Source organism: Phyllostomus discolor, chromosome 10, assembly GCF_004126475.2.
Source record: "Phyllostomus discolor isolate MPI-MPIP mPhyDis1 chromosome 10, mPhyDis1.pri.v3, whole genome shotgun sequence".
Taxonomy (NCBI): Eukaryota; Metazoa; Chordata; class Mammalia; order Chiroptera; family Phyllostomidae; genus Phyllostomus; species Phyllostomus discolor.
The window spans coordinates 42428858-42445408 of record NC_040912.2 but is presented as its reverse complement, the minus strand read 5'-3'; the positions used below and the strand labels follow the sequence as shown (position 1 = coordinate 42445408).

The window sequence follows — 16551 nt, the reverse complement described above, 5'->3', positions numbered from 1 at the left end:
AAGATAAAATATATTTATACACATATATTCATGTTATTTTTTATTTCTGAAATCATAGAAAAGAAAGTAAACACCAGAAGAAGCCACAGCATAATATAAAAAGGACACAATCTGACCAGTGTTAGAAGGCAAGATTAACAATTACTAAGAATGTATACTATATATATTATATTTTTAATCATCTAAACAATGTAATTGCTACAGCTGTTATTTTCATTTCATAGAAAAATAAACTGACATTACATGCCTAGTTAAACTCAGTCTACTTCTTATGTCTAATACATTGTGTAGATTTGACTCAAACCCACATGTTTGACCCTAGACTGCATACTCTTTTAAATTCATCACATAAAACTTCGCTGTCCTCCATTCAGCAATAGCTTGCTCAACTGAGTCTTTGTGTTTTCTTCTGAAAGAGAAGGATATTGGCTTAACAATCTTCAATGTTTTCACACTCAACAAATGTGTTCGCTATACATCATAGTTTTTTTTTTAGTGGTCTGTATTCATGATTTCAAATGAACTCTGACAGTATAGTTTAAACTTAATTTCAATTTTATTAATTAAAACATCTGAATACATTGAAAAATACAAGTTGTGACAACAGCATGAAAATCTTTGTTTTAAAAAGTAACTTAAGTAATAACTATATCTCCTAAGAGACATAGAGAAAGAGTGAACCACACATATGTGGGTGAAAGCTACCCTGGAGTCATTTTAAATGACTTTATCCAAAAGCGCTGCCTAAAAGGCAATAGGATCCCAACAGAGAGAGTCTGCGAGATGGTCTCCTGAGACCTAAGTCCTAGTCAGGTGCTGGTGAGAGATGCCTATCAGTTAATGGGGAGAGGAGTAAATGGTCTGAAGAACCGTCCAAGGAACCGAAACTCCCTTCAAGGAAAAAGCAAGAGTCAGCTATGACACTTGCAAAACCAGAGAGCAATAATGGCAGCTCACAAAATACCAGCATGCGGGAGATTTCCTGTGCCCTCAGCTCTTCTCCCTTCACCATCTTGAATCCCAGTATGGCCAGAAACAGTACAAGTTAGGAACTGAGGAGAGGATGAAAGATAAATTGGGAAAACAAAGGAGTATCTATCCAAGCTGTACTTTATACTACAAGCCTGCCTTCTGTTGCATAGCTGATTAGGTGAGTGAAGAAGCTTTAATTTTGAATGAAGCTTGAAGTTTTTATTATTACTTTAGCTACACCTATCAGTTTCAGAAGTGAAAACAGTTTAAGTGACAAAAGTACCAGGAGGATTTATTATTTAAGATAGCTATGGGGAACCAACAAAGATTTTATTTAGGGAAAGGAGAATAATTACCCCACAGAGCATACTTCAAAGAACATTATGAGGAAAAAAGAAAGTTTGATTTCATTATGCCAATGTGTTTCTTTCAGAATATCATAGGTTTATATATCCATACATCATATATCAAAAAATATACATTTATATACATACATGTATCATATGGAGCACGTTTTACAGTTTTCTTAATTTTTAATTTAGATAATTATTTGGTTATTCTCTGTTTCATTTCTATATATTATTTCTAAATGCTATGGCTACAAGCAAATAAGGGTAAAGTATTTATATGCAATATTTACACATTTTATAATTGATAAAATAGTATTTACCTAAGCCCCATGTGTAATGTGATATATTTCATATTCTATCATTCTTGCATGTGACTGTTATATAATATAAAAAACAGGACCAAAATTAGATTTGAAAAAATGTATTCAATAAGATGTGTAAGATGAGACAAAATTAATTCTACTTGAGTTCACAGAGGATTTGAAATCAGATGTAAAATTGTAATATCATATTACTTTAGTTATGAATTAATATTATATTTGCATTCACAAAATGGTATTATGTTTACCTAACCCTCAGTTCAATGTATCATTAGACAACCCTAATCTCCTACCCAAGAGCTATTCTCCAGTACCTCCTTACTGATAGAACTCCTTTTTCTTCAGATTAGCCATAATCCCACATAAAATTCTCACCTTCATAGACTCCATTTCAATCAGAAGTGACCGAGTAACAAAAGTGTAGACAATATGATAAAAATATGGATTTGCTAGAGACTTCTAGGAATACTTTTGTTTTTCTAATACAGACTCCCTTTTTGTCCCTTTCTCTTTTTCTAGCCTATAGCACAACTGAAGAGGGAGACACCATTTTGCCTCCATGATTTGACAAGCATGAAGATAAAAGCTTCACTGTGAGGATGATGGAGCAAAATCATAGAAGGGGGCCTAGATTCCCTTCCTTCAGACTTATTGTTATGTGAGAAAAATAAAATTCTGTTATAAGGTTAAACAACAAAGATAGGTTTCTACTTCATGTACCTAAATATATCACAATTCACACAATATACATAAAAGTGGTAAAAGCATTATATGAGAAATTCATGATACCCAACACAATCAAATAGCAGAAAAATTACGGTTCTTTAATTCATTATGATTTTGAGTTGATCTTTCACAGTCTTTTAGTTATCAAACCATTAAATACATTTGCACATTCAAATTTTGTGAATAATGTAGATGAATCCTATTAATTTCCAGTGTATATATGATTGTGTGTGTGTACAGACATATGTGTGTACATATACTTCAGGAGCCTAAAGGAATGATTATTTCTTTCCAGGACACTCAGTGGTAGTTACCTCAACTCTTCCTTAAATTTCTCCATCCAAGTTCCATTTCCCAAGGGAATAGATCCTACTATATCCCAATAAAAGTGATTTAATTATTATTTATTTTGGCCATCATTGGAGGTTTGCAGCATGAGTGTGTGTATGTGTGAATTCTGACCCATTTACTTTATCTGTATACCCACAGAGTTTTTATCATAAATGGATGTTGAATTTTGTCAAATGCTTTTTCTGTATCTACTAGGTGATCATATTTTAATCTTTCATTTTGGTAATGTGGTATATCACATTGATTGATTTGCAGATGTTGAACCATCTTTGCATCCCTGGAATAAATTCTACTTGATCATGGTATATGATCCTTTTAATGTATTGTTTAAGTCAGTTTGCTAATATTTTATTAAAGATTTTTGCATCTGTGCTCATTGGGAAAATTGGCCTGTATTTTTTGTTTTGTTTCATTTTGTTTTGTTTTAGTTGTAGTGTCCTTGTCTGGTTTTGGTGTCTGGGTAAAGCAAGCCTTATAAAATGAACTAGGGGGTGTTCCCTCCTCTTCTGTTTATTGGAAGAGTTGGAGAAAGATTGGTATCTTCTTTAAATGTTTTGATAGAATTTACCAGTGAAATCACCTTGTCCTGGACTTTTGTTTGTTGGGAGCTTTTTGATTACTGAATCAATCTCCTTAAAACTTGGTCTGTTTAGATTTTCTGTTTCTTTGTGATTCACTCTTAGGATGTTTTTAGGAATTTATCCATTTTTTATATTGTCCAGTTTGTTGGCATATAGTTGTTCATAATAGTTTCATGATATTTTGTATTTCTGTGATATCAGTTGTAATCCCTTCTCTTTCTCTAATTTTATTTATTTCAGTCCTCTCCGTTTTTCTTGATGAATCTAGCCAAAGGTTTATCTATTTTGTTTGTCTTTGAAAAAAATTTAGAGATTTTATTGATCTCATATTGTCTTTTTAGTCTCTATTTCATTTATTACTAACTTTTGGCTTAGTTTGTTTTTCTAGTTCCTTGTGGTATAAAGTTAGATTGTTTGAGATCCTTCTTGTTTTTTAATATAGGCATTTATTGCTGTGATCTTCCCTCCATTTACTTTATCTGATGGTAAAATACCCTGTCAAAGAGACATTTCTTTTTTTTTTAAGATTTTATTTATTTATTTTTAGAGAGGGATGGGAGGGAGATAGAGAGAGAGAGAGAAACATCAATGTGTGGTTGCTGGGGGTTATGGCCTGCAACCAAGGCATGTACCCTGGCTGGGAATCAAACCTGGGACACTTTGGTTCCCAGCCCGCGCTCAATCCACTGAGCTATGCCAGCCAGGGCTAAGAGACATTTCTTTATAGAGCCAAGCTGTGTCTTTCTTTCTGACTCTAGGACTTCTACTCTGGCTGTCACTTAGGCACTCTGAGTATTTTATAAAGGATTCTGCATACAATTCCAATGTGGGTGGTGGTAAGAGTTTTCCACACCAACAGACAATTCATGGTCACCAGTTAATTTTTTCTACATTTTAATTCAATTCTGATACCATCTACCTGGAAACTGCATCACATTCCACAAGTTAAGGGCTCAGTCCCACTAGACTGCTCTCAGGACCCTCACATTTCAAGCACAAGTCCATTTTGTTACCTGTGCTTCTGATCAATGGACTGTGAATTGAATGTTCTAATAGTCCACTCCTCACATTCAACTAATTTGTTAGAGTGGCTCACAGAACTCTGAAAGTTAGTATATTTACCAGATTGCCAGTTTATTATAAAAGAATATAACACAGGAATAGCGAGTTGGAAGAGATGCGTGCACAATGTATAGGGAAAGGGCACAGAGCTTACATGCCCTCTTCAAATATGCCACTCTTCCCAAGTTTTCCCGTTCACCAACCCAGAAACTCTGAACTGTACTTTTGGGTTTTATGGAGGCTTCATTACATCAGACAGTGATTAAATCATTGATCATCAGTGACTGATTTAATATCCAGCCCCTCTCCCCTCCCCAGAGGTTGGAAGGGGCACAGAATACTTTCCTTGACAGCCAGACCCCATCCTTAGTTGCTTTCTGAAAGTCACCTTGTTACTGAGCTCACCAAAATGTGAGTGAGCAGACTAGGGCCCATTCACATGGTGCCATGGTATATGACCCAACAATACTGGAAGGAGCAGATCTTTATTTACAACATTCTGACCCTGGGGGGCACTTACAGCACTCATTCTCTGAACCCAGTTTTCCCACAATGTTACAGAACAGGTCCAAGGGGGGCATGATATACTATCACTGAAAGGACTCCCCTCTAGGTTCATTTTGTCTGCCGCCAGATGAAAGACATCTCTCAATGCCAGAGATTTGTGAAAAGGAAAGGAAATGTTTATTTAAAGCTATACAGACTTAAAGTGGTGACCCACTGTCTTCATCAAAATCCCCAAATCCCTTAAAAGAACCACAAACATACATAGTCCTTCCTTTTCACTCTGCCTTAATCTGGGGCACTGTATCAGGAAAAGTAGAAGTCCATGATTCAGGCTCCTGGCACCATCAGCTGTGTCACCATCAGTATCTCCAATTAATCCAAAGTTATGTGGCACCTTCTCATGGCCCATTGGTAAAAGTCCTTTCACCTTTTTTCTTGCAGGCAAAGTGTCCTGCTTCCTAAACCACGTGGCCAAAAGGAGCACCCCAAAGCTGCAGGGTCCCCACTCTCGCCAAAGCTGTGGGGGTCCCCCCCCCATCAAAGCTGCAGGGATCCCCACCCTGGCAAAACTGCATAGTTCTCTCCCAGCAAAGCCGAGTGGTTCTCCCTCACATGGCTGCAGGAGTCCCCACTCTGGCCAAAGCTGTGTGGTTCTCTCCCTCTGCCACAGCCGTGTGGTCCTCTCCTTTCACCAAACTGCCAAGAAGGTGAGTTGTCACTCTGCCAAAGCCGAGTGGTGGTTCCCTAATGGCTGCCACATCTGGTTTTAAATTCCCATGCCAATCTTCCTCTGCAGCCCCATTTCCGACTCCTCCTACAATCAGCTACACTTGCCAGCACTCTCATATCCTTTCAGCTTTACTGGGCTGTCATAGTAAGTCTGGGCAGGTGTGGCCCTGTGTCATGGAGCCAATCATCTCCAAGCTCTCACTCAAGTGCTATAACCAGGGGGAGTTGCCTCCCAGTTATGTCTTGGGAAGTCACTGCCATCCCCCTGGTTCAAAGCATGGTCACAGCTGTTTAACATGTCTATGAAACCAGCTAAAGGTTATAGATATGTTAAATGACCATGTCAGAGGTTAGCTTCAAAGCCTTTGCTATGCAAACAGCTCTCAATGGCCCTGCTCCATGTGTCCCTTCCCCCAACTCACACGTGTTGGGGGAAGGGGTGAGGACATACTATATATCTTTCTAATATTTCCTGGACACCTTGAGTTCTGGACCCCATTCCAAATCCCTATTTGCCGCCTGCCTTGGCTTCACCCTGTTTCAATAAGGCCCAGCATTTCTCATGTTCCCCACCAGGCTATGAGCCAGAAACCCTGAAAGTAGAGGTTCCCCATGTACTTATCTTAAGCCAGCTGTTCAAACAGTTTTCCAGTCCCTCTAGAAGGTACCAAAGTTGCTATCCTCAAGCAATAGCTCTCTCCTTCAAGATCTGAGATATGTGTTCATCAGCCTCCATTTTAATGATCCAGAAAAGCATGTTCCTTATACAGTAATTCTCTATTACTCTGGGTCATAGTGAAGCTCAGGAAAGTCATAAATCTTAATAGTGCAGGTAAAGTCCAAGTCTGCAAGGCAGCATCTTGCAAAGAATTCCTTTGCAGCTCCAGAGTCAGAGCAGACACCATCATAGCAGCAGAGCGTGGCCTAATTCCTTAGTAAAGACAGCATGTCTGTTCCCTCATTATTACTACCTGCATGGCCAAAAGCACTTCTCCTCCCCAAGCCACATGGTCAAGAGAGCTCTGTATGGCTGCTATCTCCCACTTTTCTTCTCCTTTCTAAGCCACTTGGCCAAGAGAGTGAATGACTCCTTTATGGTTTAAATCCTGGCATCTCATAATCACATTTCTGACTCCTCCCACACTGGGTTACACCTACCCATTCCTAGAGCCTTTCTTTCTGGCTGCCTTTGTTAGTCCAGGGAGGCATGGACCAGAGACACAGAGGAACCTCCTTCTACCACTTCTCACGCAGGCAGGTGAGGCAGCCAGGGAACATCCTCCTGGCTACATCACAAGTTAAAAGCGAGCAGAGTTTTTTTTAGCATGACTAAAACACTGGCCAACTCTTTTCAATATGCAAAGTATCTCTCAACCAGTCCCTCTGCTTCCCCATTCCCCACCTGTGACTGTGGAAGGCTTTGCGGCTTCTTAGCCTACACCCAGTTCTGAACCTCTTTCCACACTCATACAATCTAATTAACATAAACCTAGTAGTGGTGAAAAGAAGCTTGTTATGAATAACAGTACACCCATTTCACCTCTATGCCTTTGAAGTAGTTTTAGGAACTGAGGACAAGGGACAAAATATTATAACAAAAGATGCTCTCATTGCTCTTATAGCTCAGGAAATTCCAGGGGTTTTGAGAGCTGTGAGTAAGGAACCAGAGACAAAAAACAAATACATATTTCTTATTATAAATCAAGTATCATAAATCAATATACAGAGATCTTTAAGTCAGGAAGAAAAAAAGTAACATAGCCATTTTACATCTTAGTAACTTAAGTCCTAAAGTTACATTTCCTTGGTCAAAGTCATTGTTAATGCAAATGTTGTTTGAGAATAAAAATGGTTACTTTAAATACCACATAAGCCATCCCTGAAATAAGGTCTCTCTACTTCCTGTCAATGTGGTAGGAGATGAAAAGTTACTAAATCAAAACAATACTTGAAAAGAAGGAAAACAATAGTTTCTCAGAGTCTGTGAGAGGTTTTCAATAACTACATGGACATTGGCTAGACTGAGAAACAATTGGAGGTCTTCACATATTTTGCCCCTGAAGAGTGAGCAGTACCTAAAAGGAGGAAGGTTGAGTGAGGCTATAATCCACACCCACTACCCATCCCTAGTCCAGAGATGCTGGGATTTTTCCAACCACAAATTTGAACTGCCATCCATTTACTGAAAAAATAATTTACTTTTAATGGTAACTAGGGACATATTCTCTATAGATTTAATACCCTCTAAGTACCTATAACTCTCATTCAGAAAATTAAGTTCCCAGTTAAGCAATATGAATGAAAAGGGACTAAAGGTGGGGTTCCCTAACAGGTTGGTAGGCAGAGAAGAAACCAAAAAGTTTCCTTAGCCAGGAATCAAACCTATATGAAATTTGCTAACAGGGTAAATCATAAGTGCTCTCACCACACAAACACACACAATAATTTTTTAAATGGTTATATGAGATGATGGAAATGTTAATTTGCTTGTTTTGTTTACAATGCATATGTATATAAAAATCAATGAAATTAAACACCTTAAATATGTATCATTTTATTTGTGAATCATACCTAAATAAAGCTGAGAGGGAAAAAGAGAGATTAGGGAGAAAAATGGAACATGGAAAGTTCCGATGGAGTGTTAATGTAGATAATGACAGTGCTTATGAGCAATGCTTAGGGGGTATAGGATTTTTATATGTTACTTCAAGAGAAAAAGAATTTAGTAAAGACAGCTGTAATAATCCAGAAATAAATTCTCATCCTAGAAGACAGAGATCCATGCAACAGAGTAAGATTCCAAATCACTACAGTCAAATTACTTCTAGAGTAATTTCTTGCTAAAAGCTAGAAATTAGCTTTGCCTTCCACTTTAAGAATTGCCTTCCACTTTAATTAGCTTTGCATATTACTTTGCCTTCCACTTTAAGAATAGGAGGAGGCTTCTATCATCAATGAAGTAGGCAATGAGAGACATCTACAGGAATTCATGTGCTCTTATAGGAGACTAGAAAAGCCCAATTAAATATGGCTGCACATTCCTTAGTCATGGATGAGCACCTAAAACAATATATAAGCAAATAAACAATATGTACCCTGAATAAGGAAAACAGATGCAAGAAATTCTTCTGCATAGGAAAAAGGAGTGAATTACTCTTAAATACTTCTTGAAATGATTTTACTCTAAGAAGGAGAATGAATTATTTTTAACAATATATAAATCTGAAGCAAGCAATCTAATTCAAAACAGTAAAAGATATCCTGATAAACTGAAGTTAAGAATAAAGAAATTGTCTTATTAAAATTCCTGTCTTACATAAAAGGGAGATTAAAACTTATGCTTCTTGTTAAACTTGAAGCTAAAAAGTTATATAATCAAGGTCTTTACCAAAGAATATAAAATAATCACAGAGTGATGTTTTAAAATGCTCCATTTAAAGTCACTGTTGAATAAAATAGCAAACAAGGTATAGTGCACATTGCAAATGACTAAACACAAAGTAAAATAGCACAAAACACACAGCATATGACAAGTTAATGTGAATTCATTATTTACATAAGCGTAAATGGCTTCAATGTTCAGATATCAACAGGTAAAGACACCAGAACTAATTACAAACAAATTCAAATAAAAATTAAACAAGTTTAAATATGCATAAGTTTCCCTGGGTTTCTCTGTCTCTGGATATTTGGCTTCTTGTTTGTACCAACAACTGCTTTGCATGTATACTAATCAACTTCTTCAGGGAGTAACACATGATACCTTGCCTCATGTCCATGCTATGTACCCTTTCTTCCTGTCCTATGTTTTTATATTGATACTGAGGTATGAGATACAATAGTACCTTCTTGGTCCCCTCATTCATGAACAACCTAGATGAAAAGGGAATTGATTTTCCATGAATTGTAGCTTTGGTCAATGAGAGACATGAGAGAATGAAAAATTCTTTATTCTTCCTTTGCTATATAAAAGCCCCTAATAGTCATTCATCATGTGGGCTCTTGAAAAAATGGTGCAACATGGAGGATCCAAAATGGTGGAGGAAGTAACACTAACCTTCCAAGACCAAACTGAAATTACAACTGAATTACACAAAAATTATCCTGAACAATCAAGTGAACACTAGCTGGGGAGAAGCCTTATAACAAAGGACTTATGTAAGAAAACACATCACCACATCTAGACTGGTAGGGAGTGCAGAGGCATGAGAGGGCTGGCTAAACTGCAGCCAAAGATCTGGAGGTATATTTCAGTGGCTGGAAGAGGTTCCCCCTAAGAAATGTATAGGCTACACCCCCAGCTAGACTTCCCAGCCTAGAGCATCAGAATCAAACAAACAAACAAACAAACAAAAAAACAAATAACATCCAGCTGTAAAAAGCAGTGGGATTTTTATCTGGAAAGACATCTAGAGACACACAGAGCTTCTTAAAGGGCTAAGATACAGAATTTTGTTTTCAACCACTTAACCTGGGTTCATTCAGGGGGAGTACAGAGTAGACTAGAGCCAAGTGAGGAGAGTCTAGATAGGTGGCTCTGTGGGAAGAGCTGAAGGTACAGCTGCCAGGTTCTCTAAGCTCAATCACTCCCCATACTACAGAAGCCATCTTTCTCAGACAGAGCACTCGCCTTCATGCAGCATCATCCTGGGGGGAAGCAATAAGCCCATCCACAGAATCCCTTTTGCCCTACCCTATGGAGCTTAAGCCCTGATGAGGAGACAGCTGAGGGCTCTTTCATTGATTAAACTTAACAGAAACCCTGTAGGCAAAGGTGGATCTCCAAAAGCTTTAAGACTTTAACTGGCCCTACCCTGGACCCCTTTTAGGTAAAAGCTGGCCTTGGTGTACAACTTGCTTGTTTCTACACACATCCAGGCCCATCAGAGGGAGACACAGGATGTGAATAACTGATAGCTCCAAACAGGTTTCCCAAGGCCAGTCGGAGGCAGCATATGATATAGGCCTCACCAGAGTCTTTGCAGATCTACCTAATACATAGAAGCAAATACAAAGAAGCAGCCAAACTGGGAAGACAAAGAAACAGATGCAAATAAAAGAACAAGAGAAAACTCTAGAAGACTAAATGAAATGGAGAAAAGCAGTTTATTCGATATAGAGTTTAGTGTAATGATTATATAGATGATCAACAGTATGAAAAAAGAAAAAGACATAAAAAAGGATCTGTCAGGTATAAACAATACAATATCTGAAATAAATAATACACTGGAAGGATTAAACAGTAGGTTAGATAAAGCAGGGGGTCAAATCAATGATTTGGAAGACAAGAAAGAAAAAACACAGAGCAGCAAAAAGAAAAAAGAATTTTAAAAAATGATGAAAGTTGAAGGGACCTTTGGAACTACAAGATGCATAGAAATATCCATGTCATGGGGATACCAGAAGGGGGAGAGAGTGAGAGAGAGATTGAGAACCTATTTGAAGAAATAATGACCAAAAATGTTCTTAAACTGGTGAAACAAGAAGACACACAAGTCTAGGAAGTTCAGAGAGTCCCAAACAAGTTGGACCCAAAGAGGTCCACACCAGGACATATCATAACTAAAATGGCAAAGCTTAAAGACAAGGAGAGAATCTTAAAAGCCACAAGGGAAAAGCAGTTATTACCTACATGGAAGCTCCCATTACACTGTCATCTGTTTTCTCAACAGAAACATTTCAGGCCCGATAGAATGAAATATTCAAGGTGATTAAAAGCAAGGACCTACAAACAAGGCTTCTTTACCCAGCAAGGCTTTCATTTAAAATTGAAAGAGAAATAAAGAGCTTCCCGGGCAAGAAAAAGCTAAAGTTTGTTACCACCAGCCAGTACTGCAACAAATGTTAAAGGGCTTGGTAGAAAAAGAAGGAAGAAGAAGAAGAGGAAGAAGAAAAAAGCAACAGAGGAAAATAGTTAAAAAGTAAAATGGCAGTAAATACATATCTATCAATAATCACTTTAAATGTGAATAACTTAAATGCTCCAATCAAAAGACATAAGGTGGCTGAATAGATAAGTAAAAAAGACCCATACATATGCTGTTTCCAAGATACCCATCCCAGAATTAAAGATATGCACAGATGAAAAGTAAATGGATGAAAAAAGATATTTCATGCAAATGGAAATTAAAAAAAGCTAGGGTAGCAGTACTTATATCTGACAAAATGGACTTTAAAACCAAGGCTATAGTAAGAGACAAGGAAGGGATGCTACATAACAATAAAGGGAACATCCAACAAGGGGATATAACCCTAGTAAATATTTACACACCTGGTATAGGATCACCTAAATATGTAAAGCAAATCTTAATACATATAAACGGAGAGACTGACAGATTACAGTAATAATAGGGGATTTTAGTGCCCCATTAATCTCAATGGGTAGATCTTCCAGACAGAAAATCAACAAGGAGACAGCAGCCTTAAATGACACTCTAGGTTAAATGGATTTAATTGATATCTTCTGAGTGTTTCATCCCAAAGCAGCAGAATACACCGGTACACTTTTTTTTACCTGCACATGAAATGTTTTCCAGGATAAACCACATGTTAAGACACAAAACAAGTCTCAAAAACTTAAAAAGATTGAAATCATATCAAGCATTTTCTCTGACCATAATGCTATGAAACTAGAAATCCATCACAAATAGAAAACTGAAAATTACACAAAGACATGGGACCTAAATAACATATATTAAACAACAGGAATAAAGAAGAAATTAAAAGACACCCTGAAACAAATGGAAATGAGAACAAAAATCCCCAAATCTGTTGGAAACAGGGAAAGCAATCTTAAGAAGAAAATTCATAGCATTACAGGCCTATCTCAAGAAAAAAAAAGCTCAAATAAACATTCACTTGAAGAAACTTCACACTTGAAGAGACAAATAAACTTTATACTTGAAGAAACTGGAAAAAAGAACAACAAAGCTCAAAGTGAATAGAAAGAAGGAAATAAAGATTGGAGTAGAAATGAAATAGAGTCTAAAAAAATACAAAAGATCAATAAATCCAAGAGCTAAAAAAATCAGTAAGATTGACAAAACGTTAACCAGATTCATCAAGAAAAAAAGACAGGAGATTCAAATAAATACAATCAGAATTGAAAGAGGAGAAATAACAACTGACACAAAGAAATACAGAGGATGGTAAGAAATTACTGTGAACAACTATATGCTAACAAATTGGACAGCCTGGGTGAAATGGATAAATTCCTAGAAACATACAGTCTTCCAAAATGAAATCAGGAAGAATCAGAGAATCTGAACACACTGATTACACCTAGAGAAATTGAAACACTAATCAAAAAACTCCCAACAAACAAAAGCCAGGGACAGGAATGCTTCAGTCATAAATTTTACCAAACATTCTGAGATAAACTAACACCTCTCCTTCTCAAACTGTTCCAAAATATTCAAGAGGAGGGAAGACTCCAAAGCTCATTTTATGAAGCCAGCAATTACAATAGCCAAGATTTGGAAGCAGCTCAAGTGTCCATCCTTAGATGAGTTTATAAAACAACTATGAGACATTTACACAGTGGAATAATACTCAGCCATAAAAAGGAAGAAAATTTTACCCTTTGCAAGAGCATGTGAAATAGGCCAGTCATAGAAAGACAAATACCATATGATTTCATTCATATGTGGAATCTAATGAACAAACTGAACTAACAAACAAAATAGAGACAGGCTCATAAAGGACTAACAGATCTGGGTAGGGTGTAAGGGGTGAGTAGGGGATCGAGCAAAAAAGAAAAAGGAATCTTGGATATGCACAATGGTGTGGTGATTTTGGTGGTGTGGAATTATACGAGGGTATAAAGAGGGTAAATGGTAATGGAAAAACACTATCAAAATACTGCACACACACAAAAAAGATGGTGCCACATGGATGTGAAAGTGGTCATATTGCATTCTAAGCCATGTCTAACATGTTAACCTATCCTTGTATTGGCTTTCAACCCCTTTCCCTTATTTTCTTTATTTCATAACCTCTATACTCTAAGAATGTATTGTTTTAAAAGGTAATAATCTATATAGTCTTATAAAATAGACCATACCAGTGGGATTTTAGAGTTTTTTTTCTCCCTGATAGCAGTAAGGATTCTAGTACTAGTGGTAGAAGGTGGCTAAAACTTCCTGATTGGCAGTGGCACCATAATTATTGTCTTCCCCTTTATTTCTTTGGAATAAAATACAAATGAAAGGAGAGGCATTGGAATGTGTGATGTTTTAAAAGTATGAAGTCAGCAATAATTATAATGATTGTGTGGGCCAGCTTCTCTTAATGGCATTATAAATCTTAAAAAAATAAAATGCTAAGCTCAGATCATCTAATGCCAACACAAGGAACAATGTGAAATCCAGAGGTCTTACAGCAGTTCTTAGGGAGACTCTCATATCCTATTTTATGAGAGTAGAATGTGTTGAAAATACGCCTCAGAATATAGACTAGTGGAGCTTCAATATTCCCAGCATGCAGAGCTTCAAGAGGAGATATGAGAAGCAAATGTAAGAGTAGAGCTTCAGAATTATTCCACAGGCATGGGATATAAGACTGGATATAGGAGAATTTATTGAATGGAAGACCTCACACAAATCTTAGAATTTGATGATCTGGCAATGACACTGAAGTCTATCCTAAAACATTTCTCTATGATAGCTCTTTAGAGCCTGACTATAGCAAATATGAAGAAAAGTCTGGAACTTCCTTGTATGATATTTTGGAAGTGGTCAGAAGATTCAGGGAGATAGAAATGTTAGAATAGTTTTAGTATGTAAGATTTGAGGATCCATTACCTATGACAGACTTCAATACTATTATCAGATCATCAAATTCTGAGATTTGTGTACTTCCATTCAATAAGTTCTTATATATACACTCTTATGTTCCACTGCTTGTGGAATAACTGAAGATTTACTCTCACATTTGCTCCTCAGACTTTTGCCAGTACCAAACATCCAGTGTATCAATTCCTTTAGTGCATAGATTAAGATCCCTGGCCCAGAAGACATTCTATAAGAAATGCACTGCTGAGTGGACACCAACACCTCTCAGAATCTTGGTTGGTGGTGGCTGTACTCCACAAGCTGTGGCTTAGTGTGTCAATTACCACCATCAAACCGGGTTCTTTAATATTGATGCAGATGAAGCTAAGCTAGGGCATAGCACTTAATCATTAGAGGCAAGGTATATATAATTACCAGCTTTTCATCAAGTTTCCTTGACCTTCAGGGATTTGTGGTAATAGCTAACAGATCATGGTATTAGACATGAGATAGGCAAATGCCTATGATGAAATGAGAGAAAGAAAAAACTGATAGGCAGAGGGACCATCAGCTGCTAAAATAGGACATTGTAGCTCCTCACCTAATTTCCAGGTCTAAGTCAGTTCTCAAATTCAGAACTCATTGATTCAAGCACATGATTTTGAGAAAGAAGTCTGCAATGCCACATAAAATGTATACAGTAAGTTTTCCCTCTATTACTCTCCAAAGAAACCTGGAACAATTTCCAAGATAACTCAACACTGAGGAATTGGAAAACCCAGACATTTCTAGGACAGTTTGAAGGTCTGGGCTGACACTAATGCCATGGAATCTAAAATGGCACCATGATTCTACAGTTAAGTGGGAGTGTATGGAGTTTGGCTCAAGTCCATTTCACAGTATATCCAAGTACCTTTGGACCTAATCTGTGTTACTTCTTTGGTACCCATGTGCATTACTGAGAAAGAAATACTTAGCAAATGAAAGAACCTGTATATATGGCCTGGGGAATAGGAGCTAGTAGGGCATCAAGGAGGCCTGAAAACCACACTCCCACCCTGAGAAAACTGATAAATCAGAAGTGATTCTGTATTATGGAAAGAACTGCTGCGATTAATATCACTATTGACACTTGTAGGATGTAGGGGTGATGGTTCACATATTTCTATACATTCAATGAAGTCACCTACATGTAGGCTGCAAAAGATGAAACAAACCTTGGCAAATATATATATTACTATAAATTTATCCAAGTGGCAGTCCCAATCACAGCTGCTGTGTTATACCATCTGCCACAGATGCTGCTATTAGGGCTACCACTTGGTTAAGTGACAGTAGATGAACACAAGTGTTGGCACTTGTTATAGAACTATTTATCTTGCAGATAAATATAATTTTCTCCAATTCTCATTAAGATGGATAATTTTGTTTTTATTCACATGATAAGAACGGAAGTTCACATTTACTCTCTGCTTCAGGTGTGTGCTAACTTTCCTTCTCTCTGTCACAGTTGAGAATTCAAGTATCTTGACAATCTTGACAATTAAAGAACATAACACCAGACAATGATAACATCATGATAATTTAAGCTTCATGAAAATTCAGGGGGTTGTCTGTTTTATTTATTTTTTTAATCTTCACCTGAGGACATGCTTAGAGAGGCAGGGTTGGAAAGAGAGAGGGAGAGAAACATTGATTGGTTGCCTCTTGCGCATGTCCTGACCAGGGACCAAACCTATAACCCAAGCATGTGCTGTGGCTGGGAATCGAAGCCATGATCTTTGAGTGGTTTGACAGTTTTGGATGTCTGCACCATGCCACAACATTCTTTCTAACACTTAACATTTTGCACTGGACACCTGAAACCCCTGATAAAGGCACAGTATTTGACAGGTCTCTTCTAAATTTGGAGGTAGCATACACTGGACTTGAAGATACTGCTCTGAACTATGTATTAGTTATGTGGAAGCTGTCCATTTTCAGTGAGGCCTTGAGGAAGAGAGGATTCTGCAGAAGATATAGCCTAAGGCAACAATTTTCAATTGATGAGCTGCAAGAAGCACACTAGTGTGTTGCAAGAATTTTTAAAACATGCCATACCTGACTATTTAGTAAGGGCACTGACTTTTTTCCCCTTAGATTGTCAAATTTACAAAGGCAATAGCCAACACAACAATGGGTA

At 37.3% G+C, this 16551-nt stretch overlaps 2 long non-coding RNA genes across 2 annotated transcripts; one reads left to right on the top strand and one right to left on the bottom strand.

Moving 5' to 3' along the window:
- Positions 1–571: 571 nt before the first annotated feature.
- LOC118497091 lies at positions 572–16307 on the bottom strand. The gene is made up of 3 exons (XR_004899642.1): positions 16293–16307; positions 4220–4226; positions 572–646 (listed from the first exon to the last, which is right to left on the bottom strand). It is a non-coding gene; the product is annotated as an uncharacterized LOC118497091 (long non-coding RNA).
- LOC118497090 lies at positions 595–2775 on the top strand. The gene is made up of 2 exons (XR_004899641.1): positions 595–1150; positions 2162–2775. It is a non-coding gene; the product is annotated as an uncharacterized LOC118497090 (long non-coding RNA).
- Positions 16308–16551: the final 244 nt, after the last annotated feature.